Source organism: Sorex araneus, chromosome 2 (assembly GCF_027595985.1).
Source record: "Sorex araneus isolate mSorAra2 chromosome 2, mSorAra2.pri, whole genome shotgun sequence".
Taxonomy (NCBI): Eukaryota; Metazoa; Chordata; class Mammalia; order Eulipotyphla; family Soricidae; genus Sorex; species Sorex araneus.
Genome location: NC_073303.1, coordinates 50,462,795 through 50,479,772, shown reverse-complemented (window position 1 = coordinate 50,479,772; position 16,978 = coordinate 50,462,795).

Here is a 16,978-nt window from a genome sequence, read left to right as displayed (position 1 = left end):
CTTTTGGCACGTCTTTGGAGTTTTGTTAAGAAGTCTGTTGGTTTACATTGATGGTATAACAATTGCATACATTATATAAAGCAATTGCACACTCACACACAATCTTGCTCTTCAGAATCAAACCTATTTTATTAAAATGCTGAATAAAGGGGAAAGGTATATTTAAGTTTTTCTAGTATGTACCATATGTAAAGCTGTCAAATTATCTGAAAAACTGAGAATGTTTTGCTGACAATCTGAATGCTCTTCAGCTCATTTTCTGGACAGAGCCAGTTTTTCAGAGTAGGGAAAAGTATGTTTACTCCACGTCCCAGAAATAAAACTGATTTTGTGTATTTTTATTGCTATACTCCTTAGTTACAAAGATTTGTGGTAATTTTATCTTTGTTACAAATATTCAGTGATGTTTCACTTAGTTTCATAATCTGCCTTATTAGTCTACATTGGGAGAGGCAGAGGAGTTGGCTGCACCCATCTGTTCTCATTGCTTGCTCCTGACTCAGGGCCTCCTCCTGGCTCTGTGCTCAAGGATCACTCCTGGAAATTCTTAGAGGAATGTATGCAAAACCTGGACTGAACTCTGGTTGGCCATATGTAAGGCAAATGCCTTAACCACTGTGCTATCTCTGTGGCTCTTACTCTTGATTTTAATGAATCCTGTCTGAATCACTTTATCTTGAGTGGAATTTCTCACACACATTTCGCACTTGAGTGAAATGCTACATATATGTAAGCTGCTACTTCTCTCAATAGATGAGTTCATTTAATTTGCATTTAACCAAACGTGCCAGCATCTCATATTTACTATTGGGTAACTTTCTGCTCTATGAAATGGGTTGTTTTCCTTTTGGTCAAGCTATTTAATTAATCAAGATTCCTCTTTCATATATGCCACATCCTAACACATTTCTGAGATTTTGTGCTTTTAGACAGTATCAGTCAAATGTCTACTACAGAAAGATAAGAACATTAGCAAAGTACTTCGCTTCACAACTTTCTTCCACAGGTAGCATGTGAAGAGCCAAGCCAGTGTATTTTATTTTTTAATTAAAAATTTTTTTATTAAATCACCGTGAGAACAGTTACAAAGCTTTCAGGTTTAAGTCTCAGTCATAAAATGATCAAACACCCATCCTTTCACCAGTGCACATGTTCCACCATCAAGAACCCCAGTATGCCCCCCATGCCACCCCCTACCCTGTCTGTGTGGCAGATGATTTTCACTTTACTCTCTTTTTACTTTGACTACATTCAATTTTAGACAGAAAACCCACTATTATTATTTGGAATTTCCCCCCAACAATCAGACCTGCTGAAAAGACATCATTAGATAATTTGTTTTCTGTTGCTGATAATGAAGAGCATATGATGTCGCACGCCTGCAACAGCAGCCACGCAGTTTTGGAATTCTGGTATTTTAGTAATTAAGTCCAGAGGTATTTCTGCCAGCAGCCGCTACATTCTGAGATTGGTTTGTGTGCCTCTGGGATCATGGATGTTCAGGAACTGAGGAGTCATTCGTGGGTGGCCGCTGGAGGTCTCGTTTGGGCAGGGAGCAGGTCCGGTTCCGTGCCCCCCCCAATTGAGAGATTTCCCGCACGCCCCATCAATGAATGCTCCTACCTCTCTGTCCAATTCGAGCAAGTGTATTGATGAGTACTGGTGGCAGATTTTTCACGTGTTCGGGTCTGACCTTGTCTGGACCAGGTGCTGTACACTTCTTTACCGATGAAATGGCGTGTTGGATTTCAAAAGGGAGAAAGCTGGGAATGACATATCCGTCCTGAGGAATTTGGTATGTAGCAGGTGGACGTGGCTATCAAAGAGACTGAGTAGAAGTTGTGGATAACCTTTTTCATTACCCTTCTGGAAGATGTGATAGATCCATCAGGACATTGGAAGGCAGTCATCCTGGTCTTACAGTTGGCGGCGAAGGACAGGTAGGCATTGCGAATACTTTTCCTGGCTTCTACCACATCAGCCAACACTGCTGCTCTTCTCTTTGAGGTCTTCCTTTATCGCTTCTCTGCACAGCTTTGCGAGCTTAGAAGTTAGCTTGTGATTGCCTGAGGCTCGAGTGAATGAGCTCGAGTTTCCGAAGGCAGGCATCTTTTTGTGGCTTTCTCTCTCTCAGTGTTCTTCACACAATCATGGAAGTGCTTTTCCTCAGAACATGTGACAGTAGAGGCGTTGGTGGTGTCGGTGTCCTTGTCAACATGAACTTGGCCATGAGCATTGATTTGTTCAAATGCCTAATAACCCAAATAAGACACTTATGTTTGAATAGACATGGCTCATTGCTGGCAGTTTCTATCTTCGTTGTCTACGTACCAACATTCAACTACAACAAATAAGAAATTGAGAATAGGGCTGGAGAAGTTCTATAAAGAAGACCACACCTTCTACAAGGTCAGTTATTTTAATGCCAAGATAGGACCGAGAAGATTGCCCGAAGAACTCCACATCTGGACCCATGGCCTAGAATGGAACACACAGGGTGAGAGACGTCTGAGTTCATCATGTTGACCAAGACCATCCATGGTAACTCGCAGTTCCAGAAGGCCAAATCTAAATGTTGGACATGGGAGTCTCCTGGTGGACAGTTCCACAATGAAATTGACCACATTATATTCAATCAACAATTTTGCCTGACTGATGTCTCTGTTGTCCCGAAATTCCAAAAAGGATCAGACCACTGTCTCCTTCATGTGAAATTCTACTTCACAGAGCAGGGAGAAAGGGCTGCAAAATTTAAGAAGAGAGCTCCCAGAACAACCACCAACTGAGAGTTCCTTGGAACTATTGCAGCAATATGGGAAGATGTCATTGACAACATTGATGAGAAATACGAAAAGACATACAGAAGAAAAGATTCAAGCATTAAAAATGGTGACACGAGGGGCTGGAGCAATAGCACAGCGGGTAGGGCGTTTGCCTTGCACGCGGCCGACCCAGGTTCGAATCCCAGCGTCCCACATGGTCCCCTGAGCACCGCCAGGGGTAATTCCTGAGTGAAGAGCCAGGAGTAACCCCTGTGCATCGCCGGGTGTGACCCAAAAACCAAAAAAAAAAAAAAAAAAAAAAATGGTGACACGACCCCGTTGGTGGTTAGAGGGAGGAAACCATGGCCTCTTGGCCATGGCCTGGCTGGGGGAAATGAGCAAGCCTCCAGTGCAAGTGCCCTTCCTGAGATCCAGCTGGGAACAACCTGCACTCGGGAACCCCAGGGAGGCCAGGCCTCGGGGTGGGAGGGGAGAGGGCAGCAGCAGGGGTTCTGAGAGAAGCACCTGAGGTCCGATGGAGCCAGTGTCTGCCAGCATGACACTAGGTGAGCTGGGGGCAAAGCCACAGGGCTTGGGGCCTGCGAGGCATCGCCAAGCAGAGGGGAGTCACAGCCACGCTTTCTCTGGGTGAACAAAGCCCGTGGCCCTGCCTGCACTGGGAATGCAATCAAACCATTCCCAGCCCAACAAGAGCCAAGGAGTCTGAGGTTGGGCTGAGCTCAGGACTGTGCAAGCCAAGGGAAGCTGCGACGTCCAGGGCCAGTGAGACTGGGCAGGGCCTGCAGGCAGCAGCTGCCCCTCACCCGGAGGAGACCAGCCACCATCTGAGCGGCAAAGGGAAACATCCAAACTCTGTTTGCTACTCTTTTCTAAACAATGAAAACCATCACAAAGCATACAAATAAGCTGAAACGGTGGCCTGTGCAAGAATCCACTAACTAGATTAAATTGGATAATACTAAAGAATCCATGAACTGGAAAAGTCCAGTGGAAATATTCAAACTATAAAAAAAATTTCAAAAGACAAATATGTAAAGTGCTGGATCAATATCAAATAGTTTAACATGAAGTAGTTTGAGAAACAAGTATTTTTGGATGCCAAAATACAAAGGAAAATAAATGACAGAAAAATCTTTGAAAAATTGGTGTCAAAATATTCTAATCTTATTTTTTAAAAAAATCAACCTATATATCCGAGAAAATAATAACTTTGAAATAGGATAAATATAGTGCTGGAGAGAAAGTACAGAAGATATAAGGCATTTGCCTGGCATGCAGCTGACCCAGGTTTGATTCCTGGCACTACCTAAGGTCACCCAAGCACCTCCAGGAGTCATCCCTGAGCACAGAGCCAGGAGTGAGTCCTGAGCAATGGAAGCAAAGGCAGAAAGGAAGGCAGGAAGGAAGGAAGGAAGGAAGGAAGGAAGGAAGGAAGGAAGGAAGGAAGGAAGGAAGGAAGGAAGGAAGGAAGGAAGGAAGGAAGGAAGGGAGAGAGGGAGGGAGGGAGGGAGGGAAGGAAGGAAGGAAGGAAGGAAGGAAGGAAGGAAGGAAGGAAGGAAGGAAGGAAGGAAGGAAGGAAGGAAGGAAGGAAGGAGGGAGGGAGGAAGGGAGGGAGGGAGGGAGGGAGGGAAGGGAGGAAGGGAGGGAGGGAGGGAGGGAGGGAGGGAGGGAGGGAGGGAGGGAGGAGAAATTGCAAAGAAAACTGTACCCAGCTATAAACACATTGATAAAAGCCAAACATAAAGAGAAACTCTGGGCTGGAGAGGTGACTGGGTGGCTGAACAATGCTCAGGGTCCCCCAGCACCACCAGGTGTGACAGAGTAAAGCGAGCCCTTTGGTTTTTTTTTTTTTTGGCTTTTTGGGTCACACCTGGCGATGCACAGGGGTTACTCCTGGCTTTGCACTCAGGAATTACCCCTGGCCGTGCTCAGGGGACCATATGGGATGCTAGGATTTGAACCCGGGTCGGCCGCGTGCAAGGCAAACGCCCTACCCACTGTGCTATCTCTCCAGCCCCTAAAGCGAGCCCTTTGTATGCGTGTTTACCCACATAAATGCAGAACAACCCATACAGAGAACTTTTTCAAACTCGATGGTTAATTTCTTATTGAAAACAGTGGGGTAAAGGCGGCGCAATATACTATATAAAATGGTAGAAAGAACCCTTCAGCCCAGCATTCTGTAAATCAGAAAAATCAACCCTACAAAAGGCAGGCAAATAGAAATTTTCAGATAAATGGAAGTTGAAAAGTGAGACTCTATAGCAATTGAACCTCCACTACAAGAAATGCTAAAGGTAGGTCAAGGTTGATTATAAACATGAATTCGCAGACTTTCTCAACTAGGAAACTACTAGCATTTGGGGCCACTTCTCTCTCTCTCTGCTGTGACTGGCAGGGGTTTGGCCCTTGAATAGTGTTTTATGGATTCTCCAGCCTCTTCCTTCTTGCTGCCAGAAGTGCCGCTTCCAGTTGTAATGATCAGAAATGTCTGCTGTGGGACTTTGGTTGGCAGGAGAAAGTGAAGAATCCATGGAAGGAAGAATCCTTCATGCCCTTGGTCGGAGCCCTACTCCCAGTAAGAGGGGTCTTCTTTGGGGATGAGGGTGGGACCTCCTGAGTGGGACAGAGCCTCTAGGTTCTGTGCAACCTGAAAGAGACCTCACCAGCTCAGGACTGTGCTGACCCCCAACTGAGGACAGCTCACCCAGAGCCACTGGAAATCTACTTCTGTTTCATAGGAGCCCTTTGCTGGAGCAACTAACTGACTAAGATAGTCAATATTGGTTAGTATAGAACCTTATTTTTCTGTTTTTAATTTTTGAAAACAAATTGGGTACAAAGCAAATATAAACATTAAATTTCTGGAGTGATAGTACAGTGTAGGGTAGGACATTTGCCTTGTACACAGCTGACCTGGAATTGACCCCTGGCACCCCATTTGGTTCCCCAAGCCCACCAGGAGTGATTCCTGAGTGCAGAGTCAGGAGGAACCCCTGAGCACTGCTGAATATGACCTCAAAACAAAAGCAAACATTAAATTTCATGTTGTGCAATATATTTAGGAGTTAAGTATAAGACACACATAGCACAGAAGTAAGGAAGGGGTGAACAGAAATGCACTGTTTAAGGTGTTCATATTATGGATGAAATGGAATCGCCCTGATTCAAAGTCAACTGATGGTGTGTATGAGCCTATATCCAACACTATGTATCACACAGTCCCTTCATTGCCCTAACAGTCCTCTGGGTTCAGCCTTTGTCCGTCAATAATACTTTTTGTTTTGTTTTGGGACCACACCTGGCAGAACTCAGAAATTAGTCTTGGCTCTGTGCTCAGGAATCACGCCCAGTGAGGTTCAAGGGATCATATGGGGTGCCAGGAATCAAACCCAGTTTGTACAAGTGTTACCTGCGATATATATCTCCAGCCCCTCTAGCTCTCTGTTAAAACATATCTTAACACCCAAACATAATAAAAGGCAAAATAAGTAAATCAGACTTTATCAAAATTTAAAACTTTTGCTCTTCAAAGGACAGTAATAACCACCAGGTTAATTAAAATACACTCATACAAATGAGGAAAATTATTTACCAATGCAACAGATCGTGCTGGAGAAACAGTACCCAGGTTAAGAAGTTAAGGGCTTGCACACTGCCAACCGCAGTTCAATCCCCGGCAGCTCAGGCCTGCACAAGCATTGCCAGCTGTCATCCTGCGGACCCCAAGCACAACTGTGGGGGTCAGGGCACCCCCGTGTCCCAGGCCCAAGCAACACCCCATCCTTGAATGCTCACATTGAATCGCCCGCCTAGTTGGCCGAGGATCCCTGGGACAGACTCCGAGCACTGCCTAGGAGCCAAAAACAGTCTGACCGTTTACATGAACGGCATAGGGATTTTGAAAGACAAGTCCTAGGATGATTGATCCAAGAACATGCAGAAGTGGAATCAGGATTTTAGAGGATGAGAGCAGAGCCAGGGAGAGAGTGTGGAGGCAGACCACACACCTGGCATGCCACAAGGTCCCAAGTCCAGTCCCCAGCACCAAGGACCTGTGGCAGTGCCAGGGACTATGGAGTGCCCCAGGCACTGCTGGGCCTAAGCAGTATCTCGTCATGTTGGTTAAATTCAGTTGGGACTATTCCCCGGGCTCCTGAGCACGCGTGGGAGGCCAACAGCCAAATAAAACAACAAAAAACATGACAATAAAGAAAAATATAGGTCCAGATGTCTTCAGTGGTAAGTTATATTGACTATTTAAAATTTTTTTTAATTAATTTATTTTTTAATTAGTAAGTCATCGTGAGGGTACAATTACAGATTTACACATTTTCGTGCTTGTGTTTCCCTCATAATTGTATCAATGTTCAAGAGCCCATCCCTCCACCAGTGTCCACTCTCCACCACCAATGGACCCAGTATCCCTCCCACTCCCCGATCCCATCCCTCCCAACATCCCCGCCTCTGTGGCAGGGTATTCCATTTTGTTCTCTCTCTCCTTTTGGGTGTTGTGGTCTGCAATAGGGGTATTGAGTGGCTATCGTGTTCAGTCTCTAGTCTACTTTCAGCACGCATCTCCCTTCCCACTTGGGATCTCCAATAACATTTTACTTGGTGTTCCCTTCTCTATCTGGGCTGCCTTTCCCACAGCATCTGAGGCCAGCTTCCAAGCCATGAAGCCAACCTCCTGGTATTATATACTACTATTCTTGGGTGTTAGTCTCCTACTCTTATTTTATATTCCACAGATGAGTGTAGTCTTTCTATGTATGTCCCTCTCTTTCTCACTCATTTCAACATGGATACTTTCCATGTTGATCCACTTATATGCAAATCTCATGACTTCATCTTTTCTTTTCTTCTTTTTTAAATAAGTCTTAAAATGTTTTTTATTTATTTTTATTTTTTATTTTTTAATTAGTGAGTCACAGTGAGGGTACAGTTACAGATTCAAACATTTCGTGCTTGTTTTTCCCTTATGCAGTGTTCGGGAGCCCATCCCTCCACCAGTGTCCATTCTCCACCACCAATGAACCCAGTATCCCTCCCACCCCCCAATCCCATTCTCCCCACCCCACCCCACCGCTCTGGCAGGGCATTCCAATTTGTTCTCTCTCTCTCCTTTTGGGTGTTGTGGTCTGCAATAGGGGTATTGAGTGGCCGTCATGTTCGGACACTAGTCCACTTTCAGCACGCATTTCCCTTACTGTGTGGGATCTCCACTCACAATTTACTTGGTGTTCCCTTCTCCATTTGGTATGACTTTTCCCCAGCGTGTGAGGCCAAGTTCCAAGCTATGGAGTCAACCTCCTGGTATTATATACTACTATTCTTGGATATTAGTCTCCTGCCTGTTATTTTATATTCCACAGATGAGTGCAATCTTTCTATGTCTGTCCCTCTCTTTCTGACTCATTTCACTTAGCATGAAACTTTCCATGTTGATCCACTTATATGCAAAGTCATGACTTCATCTTTTCTAACAGCTGCATAGTATTCTATTGTATAGATGTACCAGTGTTTCTTTAACCAGCATGACTTCATCTTTTCTAACAGATGCATAGTATTCCATTGTATAGATGTACCAAAGTTTCCTTAACCAGTCATCTGTTCTTGGGCACTCGGGTGTTTTCCAGATTCTGGCTATTGTAAGTAGTGCTGCGATGAACATATAGGTGCAGATGTCATTTCAACTATACTTTTTTGCTTTTCCGGATATATTCCCAGAAGTGGTATTGCTGGATCAAATGGAAGCTCAGTTTTTAATTTTTTGAGAAGTGTCCATATTGTTTTCCAAAGGGGCTGAGACAGTTGGCATTGCCACCAGCAGTGTAGAAGGGTCCCTTTCTCCCCACATCCTCTCCAACAGCGGTTGCTTTTGTTCTTTTGGATGTGTGCCATTCTCTGTGGTGTGAGGTGGTATCTCATGGTTGTTTTGATCTGCATCTCCCTGATGATTAGTGATGTAGAGCATTTTTTCATGTGCCTTTTGGCCATTCGTATCTCTTCCTTGGAAAAGTTTCTGTTTATTTCTTTGCCCCATTTTCTGATGGAGTTGGATGTTTTCTTCTTGTAGAGTTCAACCAGTGCTTTATATGCCCTTGATATCAACCCCTTATCGGATGGGGTTTGTATCAGATGGGTATTGGGTAAATATCCTTTACCATTCTGTAGTTTGTCTTTGTATTCTGGTCACTGTATCTTTTGTGGTGCAGAAGCTTCTTAGTTTAATATAGTCCCATTTGTTTATCTCTGTTTCCATTTGGTTGGTCAGTTGCATGTCATCTTTGAAGATACCTTTAGCTTCAATATCACGGAGGGTTTTGCTGACCTTGTCTTTGATGTACCTTATGGATTGTGGTCTGATGTTGAGCTCTTTAATCCATTTTGATCTGATTTTTGTGCATGGTGTCAGGTTGAGGTCTAAGCCCATTCTTTTGCGTGTGGTTGTCTAGTTATGCCAGCACCATCTGTTAAAGAGGCTTTCCTTGCTCCACTTCACATTTCTTGCTCCCTTATCAAAGATTAGATGATCATTTGGGGTTGTGTGTAGGGATATTCCACCCTGTTCCATTGGTCTGCGGCTCTGCCTTTGTTCCAGTACCATGCTGTTTTAATTTAATGTTATCTCTTTGTAGTAAAGCTTAAGGTTGGGGAGGGTGATGCCTCCCATCGTCTTTTTCCAAAGAATTGTTTTAGCTATCTGTGAGCATTTGTTGTTCCATATGAATTTCAGGATTGCTTGATCCATTTCTTTGAAGAATTTCATTGGTATCCTTATAGGGATCGCGTTGAATCTATATAATGCTTTGGGGAGTATTGCCATTTTGACAATATTGATTCTTCCTATCCATGAGCAGGGGATATGTTTCCATTTCCTCACGTCCTCTTTTATTTCATGGAGTAGCGTTTTATAGTTTTCTTTGTAGAGGTCCTTTACTTCTTTACTTAAGCTGATTCCAAGGTATTTGATTTTCTGGGGCATGATTGTGAACAGGATTGCTTTTTTTCATGTCACTTTTCTCTGTCTCATTGTTTGCATATAGGAAGGCCATGAATTTTTGGGTATTGATTTTATATCCTGCGACTTTACTGTACAAGTCTATTGTTTCTAAGAGTTTCTTAGTAGAGGTTTTAGGTTTCTCTCGATATAGTATCATATCATCTACGAATAGTGAGAGTTTGATTTCTTCCTTTCCTATCTGGATGCCCTTAATATCTTTTTCTTGCCTAATAGCTATTGCAAGTACTTCCAGTACTATATTGAACAGAAGTGGTGATAGTGGGTATCCTTGTCTTGTCCCTGATTTTAGAGGAAAGGCCCTTAGCTTTCCCCATTGAGGATAATGCTTGCCATAGGTTTGTGGTAGATGGCTTAAACTATCTCGAGGAAAGTTCTCCAAAACCCATTTTGGTGAGAGTTTTCATCATGAACGGATGTTGGATCTTGTCAAATGCTTTCTCTGCATCTGTTGATATGATCATACGGTTTTTATCTTTACTTTTGTTGATAAAATGGATTATGTTGATTGAATTCCGAATGTTAAACCATCCTTGCATCCCTGGGATGAATTCCACTTGGTCGTGGTATATGATTTTTTTTGTTTTGTTTTGTTTTTGCTTTTTGGGTCACACCCAGTGATGCTCAGGGGTTACTCCTGGCTTTGCACTCAGGAATTACTCCTGGCGGTGCTTGGGGGACCATATGGGATGCTGGGGATCGAACCCAGGTCGGCCGCGTGCAAGGCAAACGCCCTACCCGCTGTGCTATCACTCTGACCCCGATATATGATCTTTTTGATGAGTTGTTGAATTCTATTTTATAATATCTTGTTGGGGATCTTTGCATCAGTGTTCATCAGGGATATTGGTCTATGGTTTTCTTTGTTAGTGGTGTCTTTGTTTGCTTATGGTATTAGGGAGATATGTGCCTCATAGAAACTATTTGGGAGAGTTCCTGTCTTTTCAGTTTCCTGGAAAAGCTTGAGAAGAACTGGCAACAGGTCCTCTTTAAATGTTTGGAAGAATTCGCCAGTGAATCCGTCTGGACCTGGGCTTTTGTTTTTGGGGAGACTTTTGATTACAGTTTCAATTTCCTTGATATTAATGGGTCTATTCAGGTATTCCAAGTCTTCTTGGTTCAGCCTTGGGAGATTGTAGGAATCAAGGAATTTGTCCATTTCTTTTAGGTTCTCTTGTTTCATGGCATACAGACTTTCAAAGTAGTCTCTGATGATCTTTTAAATCTCATTGGTTTCTGTTGTGATGTCCCCCTTTTCATTTCTGATTCGGTTTATTAGGGTTCTCTCTCCCTCTTTCTTTGTGAGTCTTGCTAGTGGTTTATCAATCTTGTTTATTTTCTCAAAGAACCAGCTTTTGGTTTCATTGACCTTTCGGATTGTTTTCTGGGTTTCCATGTCGTTAATTTCTGCTCTAATTTTTATTATTTCTTTCCTTCGGTCTGGTTTGGGTTCCTTTTTCTGGTCCTTTTCTAATATCTTGAACTGTGAAGTCAAGCTATCTATGTAGGCCCTTTCTTCCTTTCTGAGGAATGCTTGCAGAGCTATAATTTTTCCCCTTAACATGGCTTTAGCTGCATCCCATATGTTTTGGTAGCTCGTGTCTTCATTATCATTTGTTTTGAGGTATCTCTTGATTTCTTCCTTGATTTCCTTCCTGGCCCACTCATTGCTCAACATCATGCTGTTTAGTTTCCAGGTATTTGCTTTGGTTCTCCATGTCTATGTGTGATTAGCTTCTATCTTCAGTGCATCGTGGTCTGAAAAGATGGTTGATGCAATAGTTACATTGTCTATTTAAGGGATAATTAATTCATATCATTCACAAGCCCTTTTAAAAAAAGAATAATGATCCTAGAATGTTCTTCAATTCATTTTATTTATTTATTTTTTGCTTTTTGGGTCACACCTGGCGATGCACAGGGGTTACTCCTGGCTCTACACTCAGGCCCACCCCTGTCTGTGCTCAAGGGACCATATGAGATGCTGGGAATTGAACCCGGGTCGGCTGTGTGCTAGGCAAACGCCTACCCGCTGTACTATCGCTCCAGCCCCTTCAATTCATTTTAATAGGCTACTAGAACAAACCAAATCCTTACAAAGCTAAGGAAATAGACATTTATTATAAGGGAAATACAAACCAAAACTATAGTTAGAAATGGATTCATGCCTTTGAGGAGAGCTTCAAGCCTATCTGCAAAGCTCAGGAGCAACATGTGGTAGGTAATGGTGAGGGGAAGGGGAGAGCATGATGGAGAACTGGTGGGAGGTAAACTGGATCAGCCTCTGTAGAACACAGTGTGTGTCTGTGTGTATGTGTGTGTGTGTGTGTGTGTATGTGTGTGTGTGTGGTTGGGGTGGGGGTGGGGGTTCTCAGAACATTAATGCCAAATTTTTCAAGCCTAGATCCAGAACTATGCCGGGATGTTGAGCCCCACTCCTGCTCAACACTGTGCTGAAATACCAGCAACTATGTGAAATGAGTCAGAACGAGAGGGACAGATACAGAAGGACTGCACTCATTTGTGGAATATAAAATAACATAACACAAGACCAACACCCAAGGACAGTAGATATAAGGGTCAGGAATATTGCTCCATAATTGGAAGCCTGCCTCATGAGTGGGCAGGGATAAGGCAGCTGGGATAGAGAAGGGATCACGAAGAAAATTATGGAGGAATTGGTCGGGATGGGAGTTGTATGCCAGAAGTAGATAAAGGAACAAACATGATAGCCTCTCAGTATCTGCATTGCAAATCATAATGCCCAAAAGGAGAGAGAGAGTATGGGGAATATTGTCTGATGTGGAGGCAGTGGGAGGGTGGGAAAGGTGGGGGTATACTGGGGATATTGGTGGTAGGGAATGTGCACTAGTGGAGGGATGGGTGTTTGATCATTGTGTGATTGTAACTCAAACATGAAATCTTGTAACTATATCTTATGATGAATCAATAAAACAAAACAAAAAAAAAGAAATGCCCAACAACATGCAATGGAACTGGATAAGAGAATTTAAATTACACACATAGAAAGGAAAGATATTGATGGTCTTTGATAGTTAAGGATGTTATTATATATAGCTCATGCTAAGGATCAACAACAAAGCATTACAAGAAAAAAGTGGATTAACTAATGTGGGATTTGAAAAAAAATTAGATGATTATGCACCAACAATGACAACAGACAAATGGAAACCATATAGTGGGGAAAACTAACATTATTTAAGAGAAATTTAGCAAAATGCAAATAAGACATCCACAGAAATCTACAAAATGTTGTAGAGAAAAATTTTTAAAAAATAGAGCCTCAAAAACTGGACAAAGTCAATATTGCTAAGAAGCCAATTCTCTCCCAGATTCTTCTATCGCTATATCACTGTATCACTGTAATCCCGTTGATCATCGATTTGCTTGAACGGGCACTAGTAACGTCTCCATTTGTCCTAGCCCTTAGATTTTAGCAGCCTCTTTTTACTCACTCTTCCCAGCAGTGATGTATTGGAGGCTCTTTCAGGGTAAGGGGACTGAGACCCATCATTGTTACTGTATTTGGCATATCGAATATGCCACGGAGAGCTTGCCAGGATCTGCCATGCGGGCAGGATGCTCTCAGTACCTTGCCAGGTTCTCCGAGAGGGAGAACTAGGCTATAAGTGGTTGGGAGTTTTGTTTTATAGTCTCTGGATCTTGGCCATTGATGCAATTATAGATTCGTCTATAGATTCACAAATATCAATAGAATGTGATAAGATGATTCTAAAATCTATGTGAAAATGCCTAAATACCAAAGAATTTAGACCCACACCCACCACAACAAACAGACAAGTTACAACATGATTGAAATGTTTATTCATTCATCTAGAAAGTTGTTTAAACCTATAAGCTATGACAGTAATGAAAGTTGGCAGAAACCCTGAAGTCTGTCTCAAAACAGAAGGTGCCGTCAAGAAGTGCCATGAACACTCGTTCAATGCCGCGCTGTCTGGCCCCAGTCACACCTGGCCAGACACCACTCCCTGGCCTTGGGCGATGTTTGGAGCCAGCACACTTGTCCTTGTTTCCCTGTCTCCAGCAGGAGCCATGCTCTCACCCCTCTTCCATTGGGCTTCAATCTTGCACATTCAGCAGTTTGGCGTGTGGCTGTTAGGCCAGATGTGACCCCGGTGAGGTCATCATGGGTCTCAGGGAACATTTTCAAAGCGTGACCCAGGAACTGGCCTCCTCAAAGCTTTGGTTTCAGGAATCTGCGGGGCGGAGGGCAGCCTGGCCTGCCAGGGTTTTCCTGAGAAGCTCTTGGGTCTGGTCCTCTGCTCAGTTGCATGCTTGCTTCATCTCACCTCACGGGGACCGGAGGCTGCACTGAGGCATCCCTAAAGTGCTACAGGCACAGCAGTCATGAGTGACCCGGGTCACCTCTTTTAAGTGAATTAATGTACCTTTTCATTTCATTACGTGCTTTTGTGCATGTGCTTTGTCCCAAAGGAAGCAAATTCAAGTGGCTTTCTAGATCCGACTGCATAGCATTTGTTTTTCAGCAATTATGATGCAAGCAAACATTATTCATCATGACATTCTCAGTCCATGTGACTGTGAGGGGTCATTCACCCCAGACTCTGAGCAATTGCCAGCAAAAGCAAATCTCCCCCAAGTACTGAATCCTCCCTGCTTGCTTGGAAGTTCCTGAGAACGTGGCTGGGGGGTTTGGGAAAGAGCCTGCAGAGCAAGCCAGGGACAGGGCCTGGTTCTCTCCCTCCTATAAATCTCCTGGAGACTCAAACACAAAGACAAAGAACTCACGAACAGGAAACCCTGTCCACCTAGGGCTGTGGGAGGAGCTGGCACAGCCCGTGCCCAGCTGCCTCAAACTCTGCAGGACACGCCAAGCCCCTGTGCTCCTGCTTTGTCCCGTGGCTAGGATAGTTGTCTCCAGTCGTCCCCTGCCTGCATCCCCATGGCCCTGAGTTTTGTGCCCAGTTGTCCCCTGCTGCACCCGAGTTTGTCCAACTCAATGAGAGCCACAAAAGTCAAACAGGAGAGATAAGCAAGAAGCTTTGTTTGTCCAGTCACACACTGCGCAGTGGCCAGGGCCACTAACCCTTGGCAAATGATTCAAAGCCTGAGACCATGTTTATACCCTAAAACTACATTCCAGTGTGTTGATTAAGAGCAGACAAGACCAACAGTGATCTGGAACAAGACAAAGCATGGCCTCTCATCTCAACAAGATGCAAGGGAACAGAATACGGTCACAGTCGTATATTCTGGAGACAGAAACGGTCTCTCCACACTGCTCAGGGTCAGGACATACTTTCCTGTGACGTATCAGGGATCGGTGCAGATGGCTGCTGGTATAGTCAGGGGACAGCAGGGAGCATGGATCAGCACTCGGATACAGTGTGGACACAGGTAGCCCCGAAGGCTCAGGGACAAACTCTAAACCCTTGTTTGGCCAGCAGTGTAGAGTATGTGGCTGAACTTTTCTTTACCAGTTCAACAGTATCAGTCTTGACAAAGTAGGGTGGCTCTGGGAGACTTTTGCCCAGTTCTCCCCAGACACCTGCCCTGCATCTCCTCTGCCCAGACACACCTGTGTGCTCTCAGGACAATGGTGCTACACCAGTCACGGGCAAGAAGCCAAGAGCTCAGAGAGCAAATCTGTGTGAGAGCACTCAGAGAGAGAGAGAGAGAGAGAGAGAGAGAGAGAGAGAGAGAGATAGGCAGGGAGAGAGAGAAGGAGAGAGGGGGAAAGAGAGAGGGAGAGAGGCAGAGAGAGGGAGAGAGATAGAGAGGGAGAGAGAAAGGGATGAAGAGGGAGAGGAAGAGAGAGCGAGAGAGAGAGGGAGAGAAAGAGGGAGAGAAAGAGGGAGAAGAGAGACTGTCTGAGACAGGCAGAGGGGGAGATTTAGATATAGGGAGAAGAGACAGGGGAGAGGGGTCGAGAGAGGAAGAGAGCACGTGACAGTCTATTTGAGCTTGCACCGGTGTTGTCATCCCTACCGTTCCACAGTGCTGACTTTGGTCCTCTCAGTCACTCTGCCCAGCTTGGCAAGGCCACAGTGACAAGAGGACCGGAGTCCTGCCCTTGGCACAATGGGTGGGAGGGCTGGGCACAGAGCCTGGGCTGCTGCTCTAGAGGCCAGGCCCACACGGAGTCCCGGGCCTTGGTGAAACATCCCTAAGTTTCAGGGGACTCATATCCTGTCAGAGAGGATGGCACCCATGCCCTCACAGAGCTGAGCCCAGCTATAGCCCAGATCCCAGGGGAGCCGAGAGGGGGGGCAGCGAGGCAGGCACTGAGGGCGGAGTGGGGGCAGAACACCAGAAACACTGACATCCATGTAAAATACACACAGGCAATTTTTAAAGGCTTTTTTAAGATTTCTAAGTTTTCTGAAATATTTAATTTTGTGAAAAATATTTAATGGAGGGACCAGAGTAATAGTACAGTGTGTAGGGTGCTTGCCTGGCACACAGCCGGCCCGGGTTCAATCCTTTCTGGTCACCTGAGTCAGGAGTAAGCGCTGCCAGGTATGGCCCCAAAACAAAACCAAAAGAGATGAACGGAATCAAGACGACAATAGAAAAATCGCCTCAGCAACCTCGAGATTCATAGCCAGCTCAGGTTCATCTGAGAGCAGAAAGGAAGTGGTGAAAGCAATCAAATGTGGAGGTATGGACTGGAGAATGACTGCTGAGGGCCAGCAGCGTGAAGGGGAGCAGAGTAGGCCCAGGGCACTGTTTCCAGGGAGCAAATAGCTCTTCAGGCCAGAAGGGCCCTTGGGCACAAGTGAGGCAGAGCATGTGGGAAACCCAGTAAGGGTAAGGACAGGGCCAGGGCGCATCCGCAAGGCCAACCCCTGTCAATAATAAGTAGCTGGAAGTGGGATGTTGCTGCAAAAATCAGTAAAAAGTTCATTGTTGGTGTGCAACATCCCATAATCTCAAGCCTAGCTAGGCTTGGATGTAAACATCGTTTTTCTGTTACTGTTACTTTAATGTGGAGTGTGTGACTTTGGTACTGTTTCTGTTGACTAAGTTAATTTGCATATTCTGCCTATGTGGCTGAATATCATTGGTTAGTACATCAACCAAGTTAATAAAAGGGGGCTGAACAGGCTGCTCTCCAGCAGGCCACAACACAAAAACCTCCGGAGACAGTTACGTGATCCTCCCA